Source organism: Neophocaena asiaeorientalis, unplaced genomic scaffold, assembly GCF_003031525.2.
Source record: "Neophocaena asiaeorientalis asiaeorientalis breed wild unplaced genomic scaffold, Neophocaena_asiaeorientalis_V1.1 scaffold202, whole genome shotgun sequence".
Classification (NCBI taxonomy): domain Eukaryota; kingdom Metazoa; phylum Chordata; class Mammalia; order Artiodactyla; family Phocoenidae; genus Neophocaena; species Neophocaena asiaeorientalis.
In genome coordinates, this window is record NW_020172627.1 from 3060372 (window position 1) to 3080112 (window position 19741).

Genomic DNA, 19741 nt, shown 5'->3' on the forward strand with positions numbered 1-19741 from the left:
AAAAGCAATAGTTATTTAACAAAATGTAAGATGACAATATCAAAGAATTTTCACACTTAAAGAGGACACAATCAGTCGCAAGCTACTCAAACACAAATCTTTTTTACGTTTTCCACGTTTGTTTTTCACTTTGTTTCATAGAACCACTGATAATTGAGGCTTCTTTCAAGTATAGGATTTCTAACATTAAATTACATTTTCTAAGTATTTCTATAAAGAAGAAATGAAAAAGACACATACTACATTGTTTGCCATAAATTCATACACCAAAAAGTCAAAGTAAAAATCCATCTGAATTTATTCCTGCTTCCCCCTTCTCCAACATTAGCTTTAGATGTTTTTCTAAATATTATATAAACAGTTTTGTTAAAATTAGTTCTCTCATTTATGCAGATTAGGGGAAAATGGTTTTATAATGAGTTATCTTTAAAATTACCTTCTAGATAGCACTCCTTAGCCTTAAATTACATTGTGCACACACGACTACAACTGTTTGCATTTGCCCAGGAACATATAATCACATTAAAAACAAATAACTTTGTATTTCATAGTTTAGTTGGCTCTTAAATAGTTTCCCGGGGTGGGGGTGGGGGGTGGGGAACAAATATTTTGTGTTGTTTAAGAAACTGGTATATATAAATGAACTGACAGGTGTTCGTTTAAACTTTGAGGAAACTACAGATGAAGTTTTGGGTGTTTTTCCTAAAATGCAAGAGATATGCGCTTAATCACTGTTCATATAGTGAAGGGATGGGATGGCAGATACAGACGCAGATGAAACTCTACATTTTGTAAATGTAGAGTTGGATATTCTAAATGGAAAAACTGACACTGACAATTGTATACAGGAAACAAAGGTTAAGAAAAATGTTGAAGAATAGCTACTCTTAAAAAGAGAGAAGTGTTATACAACACAAAAATGAGATCTAGAGATTCGAAAAACGCTCGTTTTACTGTTTTAAAAGAAAAACAAAAAAATAATAGGCACAGACTGTAGACCAATTAAAACTGAGGCAGCTGTAACAAAGATGGAACACAGTACAGTGATTTGAGCCCTTAAAGGAAATGACTAATTAAAATGAAATTTCACAAGTCTTCATGTCTATAATAATATATAAATGTACAAAATACAAAAAATACCAAGTCTGGATTTTTCCCCTTAGGTTTGTAATAAACTGTCAACCCTCTGCTTAATATAGTTACTTTTATAAGCCTTCTGATTAGCAGAGCATGCTATGCAGGTACATGCATGCTAGAATTTTACCATGAGAATTATAGTTCTCATCTCAAACTAGTGACTTGCCTGTTACCCGTATTTATATATATTTCATTTCCATTATAAAACACTTAAGACCTTTCCAGTGGTCCATTTTAATCAACATATTACATAAAAAAGAAAAAATTTTAAATGAACCTTTTTAGTACTGTAATACGATGGGTTTAATTGAACAGTTGGAACATAATATGGTAACTACATTGTACTGTTTAATTCACAGCTGTAGGAAAATGTTTGATTTTTAAAGTATAACCAAGATCAGACTGTAGTTATGAGCAGTAAAATATTAGAAAACAGTGAATGAATAAATAAGATGCTTTTCCATCAGTGGCCATTCGTTATTTTGCTTTTAGGAACCTGGAAGAAATTGTCTTCTTTGAGTTTCAAATGTTCTGGTAAATCTAGTCGTTTCTTAGCTTCCTCAATATCACCTTGAATTGCTGAAATAAGTGACTCTAAAGAATCAGTTCTTTTCTGGTCTGAGGTAGCAAGAATTTCCCCATAGAAGTCCTCTTTGAAAGTATCCATGATATGAGCTTCCACGGACTTTTTTGTATTCTTGTAGTATGGGTTCCATCCTATGCTCACCACCATCTTATGGACGTCTACACTTCCATCACTGGCCCAACCATGATATACGCCAGTGGATGCATCAGCCGGAAGATTATTTACTACTTGTTCAGGAAAGTTATCTGTAGGGATGCCCAGGTGCTTGGGGCCGCGACCGAACCGCACCACCTGGCCGCGGCAGAAGTACAGCAGGTGCCTCATGACGCCGTCCGTTCAGGGTGCGGGCTGCGGTCCAGTCCGCGCGTCAGGCAGAGCCGCATAAAATATTAGAAAACAGTGAATGAATAAATAAGATGCTTTTCCATCAGTGGCCATTATTTTACTTTTAGGAACCTGGAAGAAATTGTCTTCTCTGAGTTTCAAATGTTCTGGTAAATCTAGTCGTTTCTTAAGCTTCCTCAATATCACCTTGAATTGCTGAAATAAGTGACTCTAAAGAATCAAAGTTCATTTCTGGTCTGAGGTAGCCAACGATGGCCACATTGAGAATTTCCCCGTAGAAGTCCTCTTTGAAAGCATGCATGATATGAGTTTCCATGGACTTTTTCGTATTCTTGCAGTATGGGTTCCATCCTACCTATGCTCACCACCATCTTATGGACGTCTCCACTTCCAACACTGGCCCAACCATAATATATGCCAGTGGATACGTCAGCTGGAAGATTATCTACTACTTGTTCAGGAAAGTTAGCTGTAGGAATGCCCAGCTGCTTGGAGCCGCGACCGAAGTCCAGCACCACCTGGCCGCGGCAGAAGTACGGCAGGCGCCTCATGACCCCGTCCGCTCGGGGTGCGGGGTGCGGGCTGCGGTCCAGCCCGCGCGTCTGGCGGAGCCTTAGTCGAGCCAGTGCCCGGACCCCCCGGACCAGCCGGGGGACACGGGCGGGAGCTCCGCAGGCCGGCCGGCCGGGCGAGCGCACCGGCGTACACGGGCAGAGCGGCGCGGACGACACGCGACGCGGCGAGACCCTCACGCCGCTGACCGAACAAAAGGTGCCGAGTGACTCAGAGGCTGCGTCTGGGCTCCGGAACGCCGGCAACTGCGGAAGTCTCTTGCCCTGCTTTTGTCTGGATTCATCTTCTTATGTCTTTGCCCATTGCCTTATTTTTATTATTTTGGGATTGACTGGGTACACTGATACAATATTTAGTTTTAACCCAATATAAAAGTCTGTGATTCAAAGTGAGAGTTTATCCTGATCATTTTATTAACAAGATTTATATGTTTAGTTTTATGTCTACTATAAAACATGGTTTTATGGGTTTTGTTGTTTTATGGTTCTTTTTAATGGACCTTTTTTAAAAATGTTTATTGGAGTATAGTTGCTTTACAATGTTGTGTTAGTGTCTGCTGTACAGCAAAGTGAATCAGTTATACCTTTTTACAGACTACAGTTATCTTTTTTAACTTGACTTTTCCCGTGATTTTGGAAGTCATATCTACTATTTTTATCCTATTAGTAATGACATTAAATTAAAATGTACTGATATCTATTTTCTCTAATTTTCATTATCAAAAATAGAGCAATGTCAATTGATTATTCCTTATGTAATATGAAGAATTTGTTTTTACTTCTTGTCAACACACATTTTAACTGACAATCCCATTTAGGTCACAATCCCTTTTTCCTCATAATTCTGTAGACAATTCTGTCTTCTTCATGTTGCAAAGGAGAAGTGGGAGGCAAGCTTTATCTGCATGGATACTCACTGAATCTGTTTTTATTCTTGAAATTAAAATAAATTATCAAAATTAAGTCTAGGCATTAATTTTTTTTCATTATTTTTGTCTGATTTTCAGAAAACAAGACTTTCTCTAGCTCAGGAAAACTTCTCCCAAATTGTTTTTTAATAATGGCTCCATTTTTATTGGTTCTTTTTCTGAAATTCCTAGTGTTTACATATTAAACATGTCTCTTGTCCATGCTTTTTATATATTCTCCCATTCTTTTTATCTCTTTGTCTTTTTTCTCTGAGTTTTGTGATGTAAAAGTTGACTTTTGCTCCATCAAGCCTGTTTGCTGCAGGATCCATTTTGCTGTTCACTTCCTCCATTTCAATCTGAAATGAACTTTTTTTTTTTTAAATCTCCATGCTGGCTTCCATTACCTGTTTGTTTTTCTCTTTATGGTTCCCTGCTCAAATTTCATAGAAGAAATGTCCTTTTGAAGCTTTTTGGAAACACAAATCAGGAGTGCTTCCCGCGTCTCTTGTAGAAACTATATTTCATAGAAAAATATTTTCTCTGATTCCTCAGAGTGGTCCCTTCTGTTGAACTCTGCTATCTTTTCATTTGCCTGGCAATTTTTCTCTGTGTGCTCATCATTACAAAGGGAGCACAATATTTGTCCAGGACCAGGAACTGAGATCCCAGTCTGAATTGTTCCGACCCAAGGGAAGGGAAAGGAAGAAAATATAGGTTTAGATTTACTAAATACTCAAGTTTTGCTTTGCTGATTCAGTGGCCTGGGGAGCTAGGCAGCTCAGGAGTGAACCAGCAGAGGTGGCCCCGCACGGAGCTCTTCATCTCTGCTCAGTGTTTTTGCTAAGTTTTGGAGGGTGTCAGGTGTTTTCTGGAAGTGTCCTTGTTCTTTGCTGAGTGCTGGCCAAGGGTCACTCGTGTTCTTGACCTGGGCTTATCGTCCACAACAGGTGTCATCTGGGGGTTAGAGCCACCATGGGTTTGTGAACTGACAGCGCGATTTCCAACTACTGAGTCCCTAACTCCCCCCACCGCCCCTCCCCCACAGCGCACTGCCCCCGGCAAAACTACTACAGGGCATTGGAGGGAGTCTCCCAGCCTTTCCTCCTAGTACTTCCTGGGTAAATTCCTCCTTTACATGTGACGAACTGCACATCCTCACAGTGCTCGTCTAAAAGAAGCTCTGGGACATTTTGGACGTGAGACTGTCATGCTCACCTACTCTCTACAGCTGATTCACATTTCCCTGTTTTCATAATAACTGAACATGTTAGCACGAAAGTTGCTGAGGATAATTTCTCTTATTTCACAGTATATATGTTTTGCTGAATTTTCTTCCTGGAACTGAAAGAGTCCGATTTTCTTTCCTTTGGAACAAATGGTATGTAAAACGCCATATAAACCCCATTTTAATTTGGAAGCTGTTCCATGGAATATATTGTCCAGTTTAACAATGAGTCCCATTGTCAAATTTATTCTCAATATAAAAAGCAGTCACAGATTATCAAAACTTGCAAGCTGGTCAGTGTTCTTTCTATAGGTTTCTGGTGGGATGTTTTGCAGATAACATTTTGTGTAGGAAGCAATCATGGCTTCATTCCATGATAGGCAAGTTGCCAGGAAATACTAAATCAAGTGGCAATAGATTCCCTAAAGAAAGTTGTTCCTGATTTATGATGATTGTTCCAACAATACTGCTGAACTTTTTACACATGGAAATGACCACTGAGTTATGATTTGCATTATGTCAGAGAACAGCCAACCTGCCAGATCCAATGCTGCAGCTGGAATGCAGAAAAGCCCCATTATGTTAATTTCCAAAGTCTGGGAAAAATGACTTCTTATTCCCAAAGGGTAAGTACTTTTTTTTCCCTCCAGCACATCTCACACCCTGAATCTATGGTGGCATTTTAAAAAGTGGGAAACAGCCTAAGCTGGGTTTGAGGTGGAGTATGGTGGAGGCAAAGATGGCAGGAGTGGAGGGGCTGACGACAAGAGCAAAAAAGGAAGACTGATCCATAGCAGGGGGTCGCCAAGGGCCGAGGAGCGGTCTGCATTATTTTCGAGAATTGATCACAGTTTCAAGAGAAAAGCTCAGCAGACTTATCTTCCAACTGCTGGAGTTGCCTGGAACCCTCAACAGAGTGTGTGTGTGGCTGTGTGTGTGTGTGGTTGTGTGTTGTATCTGTGTCTGTGAGATTGTGTGTTCCTGTATTTTGCTCCTGGAACTTTAAGAAAAGCCTAGACCAGCATTATCCAGCAGAAATGTAATACAAGCCACATATGTAATTTAAAATTTTCTAGTAGCCACATTAAAAAAAAAACTAAACAACTGGTAAAATGATTTAATAATACAATTTATTTAACCTAATATGTCAAAAATGTTATCATTCCAACTCGTAACATACCTAAAACTTATTAATGAGATAGGTAACACTTTTCTTTTTATTGTGGGTCTCTGAAGTCTGGTGTGTATTTTACACTCACTCACAGTACATCTCCCTTTGGACCCGCCACACTTCTCAATCCCAATAGCCACACGTGCTAGCTTGTGGGATGGAGCAGGCTGGACAATGAAGAACAATCACCTTCTCAGTTCTGACTCATTCAACTCTGCTCAACTCTTTGTGTTTCCCTAAACCTGCAGTTCCCCCTCCTCTGGAGATCCCAGAACACATCTGTCAAAGGCACCCCCACTACCAGCTCCTTGAAGAATATGGTACATGAAGCATCACTCTTTGGGCTATTCCATCAGCCTTCCTTACTCAACAGGTCAAGAAAAACCTTATGATTAAAAACCCAAGAACCTGGGAAATACATGTGTAAAAGCACCTTGACACATCAACATTGCATTTGAACTTCCAGGAGAAAGCCGTTCTTTCTCCCTTGGTCTTCGCTGCCCCCTTCCAACCTTTGTCTTGCTAACATTTCTCAATAAATGTTCTCCTTCCTTCCTCCCTGGTCTCCTTTTCCAGACTGAGCAGGATGTGGGCGAGGGGGGCTGCTGGGGGCATTTCTGTGTCCTGTCCTGGGGAAGATGCTTGCAGAGGGGAGGCAGGGAAGGTGGAGCCAGCTCTCACTTCACTGTCAGTCCTGCAGCAGAAAAGTCTGAAGGTGGACCAGTGCATCTACATAAAACAAAAGGCAAGGCTGGCGGGACTCCCTGCAATGGTTCTCGAAGATCTACAGAGGAGTGGACACATGAATGAAGCTGTCCAGATGTCAGATGAGATTGGTGGGAACTGTGGAGAACTGGAGAACACTGGCCCCACCCAGGGCATTTCAATTTACTTTTTAACCCTGTGCAGGCCGAACTACACTGGACAGAGCCCCAGAGTCATTAGTTTGTGGTACACACTGCCCTGCCAAGTCACACAGGTAATGACCTTTCCTAGTAAAGGGCCATGTCCTGGGGATTCACATCACAGTCTGACAGTGGGTATCTGGAGAGCTGATGCTTTGCCTCCTGGCTCCCCTTTCTTGGGATCTGCTGTCTATCAACTGTCTGGCTTGATGTCTGGGGAAACTGCTCACCTTCATCTTCATGCATATTGACAACCACATCACTGACCTTACAACCAACCTCCTGACCTTGCAGATTCTCAGTCCTCATTTCTAATGGCCCAAAATTCCATTTAGAACCGGATCCTCAAATGGGGTGAAATGTAACATGCAACTTGGAATCATGGGGCAGTTGGTTACCTCTGAACCTATGTCAGTCACTGACTTTCTCCACAAAGCTGTAGGCACACCGAAGCCCAAGTATCTGGAGGCTTAAACCCACCAGCTCTGCCCAGAAGTCCAGGTGGAAGCACTGATGCCCTGCCCAGTCCTGACCAGACCTCTTCTCAAGAGGTTAGACTCTTCCCTAAACTTCCAGCAAAGTGCCAGACAGATCAGATTGAATAAAAACGTCATTACCTTCCTATTTCACCTGCATTTACTGGAAGCTTCTGCTATTGCCCAACTACTGGAACAGATTTCCCCTTGGAAATGACACTGGCTTGATCTTGCCTGCCTCTGCCACACCTAGTCCCAGCTTCCTCTTCCTCCTGGCTCCAGCCCCAACACACTGCCCTGCCAAGTCACACAGGTAATGACCTTTTTTTTCCCCATGTCTTTCTTCTTCTTGGGAGGAAATAAGCTAGAATGAGGAGAGGAAGGGCTTTTAAGTCTGAGAAATCTGGTTTTGAATCTCGGCCCCAAGATTTAATGATTCTGTGATCTCAGGCAAATTACTTAACATCTTTGAGCCTCAATTATTTTCACCATAAAAATGTGATCAATCCTATTTCATAAGCTTGTGGGGAAGATCAGAAATGATAGTGTTCCTAAGATACTTACCATATAACAGACATTTGGTACACATTGGTTAGTGTTACCATTGAACCAGCACTTTGCCCACATTGCGACTACCAGTCTCTTCTTCCCTCTTCCCTGTTCTCAATCACCATTAGGAGCCTTTTGACCCCATTGGTAGCAACCATAGCCTGGGCCCCACGGATTGCTATTTTCCACTGGTCTCCCACAGACCGCCTAGCAATACCCTACCCATCCCCAGCTCTCTTGGCATATTCTCTGCCTGTGGCCGGGACCCATTTAGTCCTTCTCAGGTCCTTCCCTCTCTTCTTCCAAGAAGCCACATCCCATGCTCTGGATGACTGGATTAGGGAGGGGCACTAGCCTCAATCATCAGGAGGGCCAGAAAGAGATGAGGAAATAGTGCAGCTCCTAGAGATTTCCAACACAGCATAAACCACTATGGGGTGAAAACAGCTTCTCTAAATACAGGCTAGATAGATATGGCAACAGTTCACTGCCAAGACCTTTCCAGGGTTGCATCTTAATGGGTACAATGTTTATTTAAAGTCAGCCATACCTGAGCTATCTAATAAGAGCAACCATTGAATACTGTTCTTGTCTCTACCTAGAGTCTATTCTAGAGCTCAGCCCTTTTAGGTTATAAATCAATGTCTCAAGGTGAGTGATGCTAGCTCCTACAACTAACCCTAATATCTCAGTCACTTAACACACAAAGGTTTATTTCTCAGACAGTACTGATGTGGGTCAGGCAGCCCCCTCCATCTGGAGCTATATGGCCTAGGACAGTGGCCTCCAAAGTCCCAGCAGGAGGGCAAGAGGAGGCACACTGACCTGCTCATCCCGGAAGAGACCCTTGTCACCTCTGCTTACAGTTCGTTGTCCAGACATTTGACTCACTGCAAGGAAGCCCGGGAAATGTGGAAAGCGTATGAAATATTGTTGAGCAGGGCTCTGCTCTAGAGCGTGTGTTTGTGTGTGTGTGTGTGTGTGAGGGGTGTTTATGGACTGCTGATGCATGTCCCTGTATGTATGTGCTGGTGCCTTTTCTATTCCTAAAGTGTCCTCGCCCTGCTCCTCTACATCTCTCTATTTCTTTGAGGGACTTGTGAGGGACCGGCCTCCCACAGTGTTTGCAGAAAATAGGTGCTTTGTCATTTCAATTTACTACAACTCATTCAACTTCTGAGGAGTGTCCCTTACAGTAATAATAAAAATAGAAAAAAGGTGTCATTTATCAACTCCCCTCAAAGCTGTAGGTTCTATGCTAATAAACACTTCATATTTCTTATGTCATTTAATTGGCCTATGAAATAGGTGCTGTTTTTATCATCATTTTACAAATGAAGACACAGGTTTGTGAAGATAATATAACAGCCCATGGTCGAAAGCAAGTAAGAGGAGATCTTGGGACTTAGCCAGCCCATCTGACTGAGACCCTTTGGGGCTGGTCTTTACACCACACACGTCTCTGAGGAAATGCCAGCATGACAGGGTGAAGACGGGAGCTATCTGCAGGCTCATAAGTGAAATGATTCCTACGGGGTTTCTTGTTTAGATTGTAATCCCCAAAAATTCAGAAAAGTATTGGGAACATTCACAAATATTTGAAGTTCTCACTTCACAGCTTATATATTTTTTTCTTACAGTGCAACACAACGATATTTCCAATGAGACAGCATCAAAAATCCTTAGCACCACGGGGCTTTGCAAACTAGGACTATAGCGTGATACAAATAAAACTGGTTTTCTTAGGGTATTTATAATGTTATTGGATTTATTTAAATAAGCTTCATTTGTTATATCAGCTTTCGAATTGTCAACTTTAAAAAGGCAATCAATAATACTCCATAAAATTTGTTCCTAACTTTTTACAAATTTATTTTTCCTCACTATTTTAACGTATCACGATTTTCTCCAAAAGCCTGAAAATTAATTTTGGGAAAAACAGATAGATATACTACACTAAAGTTGCAGAGAGCTAAGTTCTCATGAAGACTTACACCACTTTCCAAAGAGGGTTTGTGATTCAGGTCAGGCTAGATGTCAGCACCGCAAACACACAAAACCCGGCTATTGAAGGAATATTTGACTTTTGTGTCCCCAGTTCTCTCTCACTGGATTTTCAGTTTCATGTACCCGTATGAGTGTATCTGTGTCCTTTCATATTCCCACATTACCCTAATATTCTTCTTCAGTATCTGATTTTGTCTAATTTCAAATTTTTCTTTTTAATAAATAACTCTGGCCCTGGAACTACTCAATTTTCACCAGGAGAAAATAAACATCAGCACACTGATAATAAAAGTTGCTTTGAAAGTGCTCCTCACAAGTCACGCTTGTTCAATGTCCACAATGAAGCTATATTTCTAGTTATTTCCTTCAATTGCACACAGGTAAAAGGCTCATATTTCCAGCACACTCTTGCTCCTAGAAAGCCGAATTGCAGGGGAACAGCTTGGCCCCCTGCTCATCTTCAAGCTGGATGCAGCCCTGCAACAGTGCAAATGAGGCCAGACAGAACTCATTGTGGCAGCTAAATCCCCAAGGTTTGCTCACAGAGCCTGTTCCTGTACCATTGTCATCAACCTGTCATGAGACTCCAGCCATCATTCCCAGAAATCCATGTACCCGGCCATCTGCTCCCAAGTCAAATTGCTTACTTTGGGACACACCTTCTACACAAAGAGAAATGAAACTTTAGGAAATTCAGACTGACTCCAAGCCAAGCTCCCAGGCTGAAATAGCATGCCAGTGCTGAAAGCGTCTGGACCTTGCCCTCCTTCTCAAAGGCCTCCACCAGGAGCCTGGACCCTTGCAGCCCTTAGAATGCCCAGCCGTGCATGCAGTATATACAGTTCATAAAGCACTTGGCCAACTTTCTATTCAAGATGATTCTGGTTACAACTTAGCTGTATCCGCATATGAGAGAGGTATAATTTTAAAAAATCGACCTGGGACATACTCCATTTCACCCTTCAGTTATCAATCCCAGGTCACCAGCTGGCACTTGGAAGAATCCTGGGGACAGATTTGCATAAACAAGAGCAGTCCCTCCTTTGCTTAATTCCCAAGATATTTCTGAACACCACTGCCCTAAGCCCTAGTTGTGGCAGCTCTAATTCATTCCTCTTTCCTCTCGCAACCCTCAGCTACAAAAGAGAAAAGAAAAAAAGAAAAGAAAGAAGAAAAAGCAGTGTGACAACTAAACAGGATACTATCAAACATTTAACATTTGAATAATGCTTTACAGTTTAAAGTGTTTTGTGTGTATTATCTCATATAGCCCTCATTATAAAACTGTGAGGAATATAGGGTAGATATTAACTGCACCATTTTTTCAGGTGGAAATAAATGAATTGGCCCTTGAGGACGCTAATGCCGTAAACACAGCTTGATTGACCTTCTAGAGGCATGAAGTGCAGAGTCCTCTGATTTGAAAGCACGAATGTACTCTAGATGCAATCACAGTAGGGCCAAAAGAAAGGAGATAAATCCCGCAAGGTTTTGCTCCCCCTTGCGAAGCCGTAGCATCCAGTGGTCTGGGGTGTGCTGGGCCATTTCCTCCAAGACAAAGGGCACATTGTTGCACCTTATACCTCCCCGCCACTAAGACAGGACATGGTGTTTAGTAAGCCTTATGGATTTTGGAAACAAAATAGACCACACTTGGAAGTACTGATTTGACTGACTTATCAGATGACCCAGTAGGCTGCCAATTCTGAGCGGAGCTCAGAATAAGAAAAGGCTCTGCCGCAGGTCCAGCTATGCACTCAGTGCCCTGACTCTCAGGCAATGCAGCATCTGATGGAACAGGACTCTGCAGGGTCTCTGGAGAGTCCCAGTAGCAGAGCTGGGTCACAGACCCCTAGGAGGCTGAAGCAGGGCCACCCCTTCTGTGGCAGAAAGCTACTCACTCTTTGAAAAGCAGCTCCAGGCATGTCAGTGGGTCCTGGTAAAAATAAGCTCCTAGCCCAGGGAGGGCAAGTTACCATGCAGCTGGGGCTGGATATAATCATGAGTCTGGGTGGGCACGGCAGCAATCTCTCCCACAAAGGAACTGGCATATTCAAGGTCTGGCCTATGCAGACCCAAAGGGAAGAGAACATTATGTAAACTGATGGCTCAGTCTCCTATGTCTGCCCCGCTGTTTCACTTACATCTGCCTTCAGCTCACACCTATGGACTCATGGAGTTTCCCTGTGGCCAGCTGCCAGAGGAGGGAAGAACTAGGCCCGGCCCCACACTTGAGCTGGATCCTAAGTTGGTGCTCACAGCTGAAGCAAACTGCCGCAGTTCTCAGTCCACTCATGGGTCCCGAGAGGAGGACAAGAGTAAAGGGAAAAAAACCCTCGTAGGCAGCGCTGCAAGCAACACATGTGGCTGATGAAGAAACTGAATAGAAGATGGGGGAAATCAAGCAAGGTATAGAAGTAAGACTGGGCTCTCCCACCATCACCCCCTCGACCCTCTTATGGATTTTGTGCTTCCTGTCACTGCCACCTTAGGCTTTGACAGATCAGAGGCCCTGGTTCAGGGGATGGAAGAGTGATGGTCGGGGAGAGGCTTCTCCCTAAATGAACATAATAGTCTGCTCAACTTGAAGGAGGAACTCTCACCTGGTCACTTCTGGACCACTAATGCCAGTGAACCAGTGGGTTAAAAAAAAAAGAGGAGTTAGTGGTGGGGGTCCTGGATCCTGATTGCTCTGAGGAGCTAGGGTTTCTCCTGTGTAATGGAGTCAGGGAGGGGTCTATATAGAACTCAGGTGATTTATTGGTTTATCTCTTGGGGTTTCCATACTGCTGAGAATGGTGAACAGGTAATTGCAGCAGCTGACACAGGCAAGACAACCAAGGACTTAGATGCTTTGGGTAAGAAGATCAAAGTTCCCACACCAAGAAAGTGACCTAGACAAGCCCAAGTGCTGGCCGAGGGTAAGAGAAATCTAGACTAGGTGGTGGAAGAATGGTCACTGAGTACTAGTTATTGCCACATAGCAAGCTGCAGTAGTGACTTGTTTCACTAATAATATTTAATTAAATATTTGCAGAGACTGCAGCAGCTACGACCTTGAAGCTGACTCTGTGCCACATGGCACTGAGAGGATGGCCTTAGCAGATATGACTGGTACAAGTGTGGCCTGCAGTGGACACCTGTTGGGCATCCCTTCAAATGCTCTCAGCCTCACCTGCCTCCTGTTCTAGCCACTATGGACCATCCAGTATTCTGTAGGAGCCAACATCCTTCACGCAGGTACAACCCGGAAGTATCACTCCTGTGTGCCTCTCATTTCCTGTCAGTGTTTCTCTGTAACCTGCTTAGTATCCAGAGATGCTCAACCCAGAAATTTGGGGGGCATGCCACCCTATTGGCGGGGTTCTTTGACTAATGGGGATGGGAGGCAATGCATAAATGTTTTCCTCTTTCTCCTCCATAGAGAAGATTCTGATATTCCTTTCACATGACTCCTTAAACTGTCCCCTGGGATCAAGCATCCAGTTGCCTGTAGCAGTGAACAACACGATGATAAATCGTGTTTTTTTCTCATTCCTTGCCTCACTCCTCCTGACCTTACTCCTACCCCCTGGAACCCAATAAAGCATTTTCACTAAAGTCTCTGTTTCAGGCTCTGTTTTCTGGGGAAATGAGGCTAAGTTACATCACCCATTTCCAGCTACTACCTTTGTCACCTTCCAGCCTTGTGATCATTCCATTGCCTCCAAGTCCTATCACTACCCTGGTGACTTTAACATTCAAGCCCTATACCTTGAGTTCTCAGTCCTTTGATCAGCTCATTTCCAGTGACCTTCACCTCCATTCCACGCTATCACCTTGCTTCCATTGCCTCCTTGAATGCTGTCATCACTGATTACTGCTGTATGCATAAGTCCAAAAGTTAGAAATCCCACTCTCTTCCTCAACCTTTCATCCTTCTGTCCCTTTCATTCAGTTACTCCCATTGCACCAATGTTGTAACATCATGAAGACTTTGCGGCCCAGGAACTGTCTATGTTCCCATTACCCAGCTGCTTTCTCTTGTCCTCCTTTTTTTTTTTTAATCCAGTTAAAATTCCACAGAACACTATTTCTATCATGCTTGCCAATTTCCACAACTCCCTTGCCCTCCCAACTCTCTTCTTGAAAAACCCCTCTCAGAATTAATGCATCTGTCCAACTTTTTTTGTACTTATATCCCAGGTGCTAATCACTGTTAGAGAAAAACCATAAAGCTGAACAATTTGGTGCCATTATAATAGCTGCCAACATTTATTGAGAGCTTAATCTTTGCCAGGCACTATTCAAAACACATTACATAAATTATCTCATCTTGCTTCCTACATCAGGCTGGAAAGTAGCCCAGAAATTCTGTTCTCAAACCTCTGAAATTCATTCTCATCAGAACACTTTCTCTGGGGCTGCTCAGAGAAAACAGAAGTCATCAATTAAAAACATGGTATACATCATCCTTCACATTTCAGTAGCATTCAACAGAAATGAGTCCTCCTTTCTAATCCAAACACTCTCTTTATCCTTCACACCACACTCTGCTAGGTTTTTTTTCTACCTCTTTGTCCCCATTTTGCTTATCTCCCATATTCCTTTTTCTCACATAAACTTTTTTCTTTATCTCTATCTCCATCACCATCTACCAAGCGCTCCAAAAATAGCAATGTGGGTTGCACCCATAAGGTTCCCTCTCCCTCACTGTCTACCCCCACACCTTCCAATCTCTAATTCCATAGTTCCTACTTCTTAAATATCTCTGGGGATTGTCAACTTCTCTTTCCATCTATTGCTGTAGTCTAGATCACCATCTCCCACCTGCATGGCTGCAAGAAATTTCTAGCTAGTCTACTTGCCTTCAGTTATGCCTGTGTCAAATGCAAATGACTTCTTCAGGCTCATGCCCACAAGTCTTTTCTCACACCTGTCAACACATATTGATATATGTTTTTAGGACTGACTCCCCACTATTGAGCTCCCTGGGAACAGGCACTATGTCTTGCTCCTATCTTGGTTTTCCCCAACTCATGCCCTGTCATGAGGCTGTTCTCTGTAAAGTTTCACTGACTGAGTGGATGACCATTAAATAAATCAGAGACTTAATCCATCAATTAACAAGTAGATAAGTAGTACCTATTTTAAACTCCTCATGACTGACTCAGTTTCTATATTTTATTTACCTCCCATCATAACACAAACCAAACTTGAAATTAGAATAATTATTAAATTTATTAAATGAGTGTATGCATCTCAGTTCCAGATAAAAATTCTAAAGCATTTAGGTATATTTTTGAACACACTGGATAATATTTTACTTCAATGGACCAGAAGGGTCTGTGAGCAAATTTGTTGGACTTCAGAAAGACAGACACTCCACATACCTCCATCTTCATTTTATTTCCATAACTGGGGTTTTGTGACCTACAAAGGGGTGAAGGTGGGGCCTGAGTACCCTGAAACAGTGAGTGTGGACATCTGGATTCTGGGAATGCTTGGCTCAGTCGTGCCATGGATAAGATATGGGGACATGTCTAACGAGCATGGCCAAAAGCAGGGGGTATCTGTGGCAATCTTCAGACTCTTGAGCCCAGAGGCTTAGAGTGAGAATGAAGAGATATGGCAGAAATGAGAGGACCCTGGAGGGGAGGCAAGGTGCCTCAGATACAAGGGCAGGTGGACCTTAGGTCTGGGGTTCTGTCCGAAGATAACTGTGCTCCAACCCCTTCTGGCTCCTTTTTCTCCACTCAGGTTTTCATAGTCCTAAAAGGGAGGATGTGACTAGCTTGAATCAGGCTCCTCTCCCTTGAATCAATCAGCCATGGCCTGGAGCAGGATGGATGACCACCACTCACACCTTGCAGGAATTGTGAGCTAGATAACACCTACTTTCTATACTCTGCACAGCCCAGAAGTAGTTTTTTTGAAGTTCTAATTAAAACTTACTTAACCAATTCAGGCCTAATTCCAGTGATTAAATCTTACATCTATTACATACAAATAATTTATGGGTCTTGATGTATTTAGTCTTCAAAAACATAGGATCATGGGCCAGATCAAGCAGTAGCAAGTGGATATTAAAATTTGAGGGTCAATAAATGTCTGAGAGGCAGTTATGGAAAACAAGATGAAGGCAAAGACTTTGCTCTGACAGGAGCCGATGAAAGAAATGGGCTTGCTGTCTGCCATCCAGCATGGAAAGGGGCAGAGCTGGGCGACTGGGAGTCTGAGCTGTCCCTCACATGTGCATATCTACAGCAATAAAGAATCCAGGGCATTAGCAAGTGACACCAAATCAGCCTGCACCATTTAGCTCTGACATGCCTGAGTGTGAACTCTCCATAATATGTCACAGTGCAGAGAGAGCAAGAGTGATAGGGGAACTGGTGACCTCTCCAAATCACACACACACTGCCCATCCCTGAAAGCTGCTGGGAGTCATGGGCCTCTCAGCAGAGCACGGATTTAATGCACCTCATGATATCCACTCCCACACAGAAGTGGAGGAAACGTTTGGAAAAGGAGAGCTTTGTATCAAGGCCTCGCACAGATGTGTTGCATCAGCGGCAGTGTTGCCTGGGGACTTCCCTCCCCAGTCTGCACTCAGAAGGGCAGACATTGTCTGGGGCCCTGCAGTCACCCATTCCAGGAATTTGGTCACAACCACAGATGTCTAATTTGTAATATCTGTCATTGTTCTGTGGTCATGCAACAGAGCCCAAGGGCACATGGTACAATGTCTTTGCAATAAAAACTTGTAGTGTCTCAGAGAAAGTGCAGTGTTTTACCAAAATCCACTTCCCTATAACTGCTGCCTTGGCTACCTCTGAGTATCTCAGCCCAGGATTTGTAGAGTACTTAGTAATGATCAAGGTGGCTTTAATCCTTTGACCTAACTTTGCACTTTTCTATGAACAGGTCAAACAAGCATTCAGTAGTTCATCCATTCAGTGGGCAAACATTTAGTAAGCATTTGTCTCATTGGTCCTTAGGTGAAGTAGAATCGTGACTACACATTCCTTCCTAACTCAGCATGACTTACATCCTAATATAGGATCTAACACATTCTTTTAACTTGCCCTAAGGAGACAATCAAAATGTTGTCCAGGTTAAAAAAGGGAAGAGAGTCAAGAAAATTCTACCCATGTTTTTGGTTATTAAATTTGAATAGAACTGACCCTATTCAAAGATAAACATATTTAAAACCACAGCATTCAATATTAAATATAACTTTAACAAAAGGAGGAAGAGAGAAGCAGATACAAGATTAGTAGGAGAGAAGAAGAAAGGGGAAAAGTAGGAGAGGACAAGGGAAGGAAAGCATGCAATATGCAAAAGGCAATTGAAGAGAACACTGTAGGTGAATTACTCCAGGAAAACAGAGAAAAAAAAAACAATGGTAAGAAAGACAAAGAAATGTAAGTTAGAGGGGCAAAACTAACAGAGATGAATAGGAGAGAAATGGAAACCTAACATAAAAATAGTTAGGATACCTAAAGTAGATACTAAAAAAAAAATTGTGAGGCGTGTATTTAGACACAAATAGGATCTTTCATGCAATGAAAGAAAATATAAATATAATGCAAAGTCTTAATATGTCCCAATAAAAAGAATATAGGATGAAAAACACCAAGATTTGTCCAATAAAGAATCATAGATTCATTGAGAAAGTAAAAACTGGTACCCTAAAAAGAAAACAATTCATTGACTATAATATTCTCCTCAGCATTTCTCCATAACAGAACACAATGAAACTACAGAGATTTGAAGGAACAGTGTGTCTCAGGAGATCTATTACTTCCCAAATTGTCATGTGTCTAGTCTATGGGCAACAGAAATGTATTTTAAGATAGGTAAGTCATCCAAAAGCAGATTATCATGTAACTTCCTGAAAATTATTCTTTAATTTAGCCAGAGCATATTAATCAAAATTAGGTACTAATTTATTGAGAACATAACAATTAAATGACTTACAGTGAACACTTAAACTAAAATTAAATGTAACAGAATTTATGTTTTAAGTAACTTAACTGAGTCCAAGGACAAAGATCACAAATATTTATAGGAAGACAAAAATATTGAGCATCTAACAAGATAAAATTCATAATATCTGGCGTCCAATAAAAAACATTACCAGGCATGCAAAGAAGCAAGAAAATATAAACAACAATGAAGAGAAAAATCAATGAATTGAAACTGACCAAGAAGTGAAACAGATGCTAGGTTTAGTACAGCAGGACATTTTAAAAAAATGTTGACTAATTTCCATATGCCCAAGGAAGTAGAAGATTGAAAAGATTAAGTAGCAATCTGGAAGATATAAAACTGACCAAAATAAGTTTAACTTCTATAAATGAAGACTATAATGTGTAAGATAAAAAATACACTGGATGGAATTAATGGTAGATTACACAATCTTGCAAAAGATTGCAGAGATTAGTGAACTTGAGCACAGAAATAGAAACAATTCAAAGTGAAACACAGAAACAAATAAGAAATTTCAAAAATGAAAAAAACATTAGTGAACTGTGGAAATACTTCAAGAAACCAAATATGTGTATAAGTTGAGCCCCTGAAGGAGTCAGTAGGTGACTCAAAAAATATGTGAAGAAATAACTGCCAGAAATGTTCTAAGTGTGAGAAAAATTATAAACCCACAGATTCAAGGACGTCTATTAACCCTAAAGAAAAGAAACATGAAGAAAAACTTCACCAAAGTATATCATTATCAAATTGTTGAAAAACAATATAAAGAGAAAGTTCTAAAAGAAACCAGAGAAAAAAAGACATATTACTGCAAAGAAATACAGGGATGACAGCATATTTCTCACCCAAAAAGTACAGGCTAGAAGACAGTGGAGCAACATCTTTAAAGTACTGCAAGAAAAAAAACTTTCAGGCTAGAATTTTTTAACCAGTAAAAATATTTTTCAAAACTTGTTCGAAAATAATGGCTTTTTTTTTTTGACATACAAGATCCGAAAGAATTCATTACAAGCAGGCTTAAGTACAAAAATGTGAAGTCTTACAAGAGAAAGGAAAATAATATCAGCTAGAAATCTTGATCTACACAAAATAATAAAGGAATAACTCAGTCACTATAATCATCATGTTAATAAACATAAAGAAAATCACATTATCATTTCAATAGATGGAGAAAAAACATCTGAAAAAAATCTATCATCAATTTCTATTAAAAATTCTCAGAAAGAGAAAAGACTTCTGGTTCCTGCCAAAATAAAATAGACCCATTCCTCCCAAGTCCTCCCTCTTACAACTAAAAACCCTTAGCATAACACAACAAACAGGCATTGGAAGGGACTTGAAAAACAACATGGTAGTGAGTTCTCTGGGTGTCTTATTGCCTTCCATATATTCTGGACTGGGTCCTGCAGAAACCAACTGTGACCAGGCACAGAAAAGTTCCAAGAAAAGCCTATTCCCTTAGCCAAAGGACTGGGGAAAGGATGGCCTTGCAACAAGAAATCCTTCTTGTAGTACCTGCCCTGCTCTAGCAAACACCAATAGAAAATCACCTACCAACTCCTCCAACATGGTTTCAGTGGGCCAAGCAGGGATCTTTCATCTCACCCTCCCCACATACTCACAGCCTACAGAAGCAAATGGCGGTGCTCAGATTCCCCAAACCAGTGGTATCACTGGGGCTGAGCAAGGAGCTAATTTCCCATCATTCACTTGGCAGAAGCAGGCATCACTCTGTTTCCCTGCTAAGATAGTGTCCGTGGACCTAGTGGAGAGCCATCAGAAGCAAGCAGCACCCCCAATTCACTGCCAGGGTAGTGTCAGTGGTGTCCAGCAATGAGCCCAGTCTGTACTCCCACCAGTATCAAGGAGTCAGTGTGAGTCAG

At 41.7% G+C, this 19741-nt stretch overlaps 2 pseudogenes; both read right to left on the reverse strand.

The window, feature by feature from the left end:
* Positions 1-1600: 1600 nt before the first annotated feature.
* Positions 1601-2062, reverse strand: LOC112395751 (riboflavin kinase pseudogene; annotated as a pseudogene).
* Positions 2060-7161, reverse strand: LOC112395732 (riboflavin kinase pseudogene; annotated as a pseudogene).
* Between the last annotated feature and the right edge of the window lie 12580 nt (positions 7162-19741).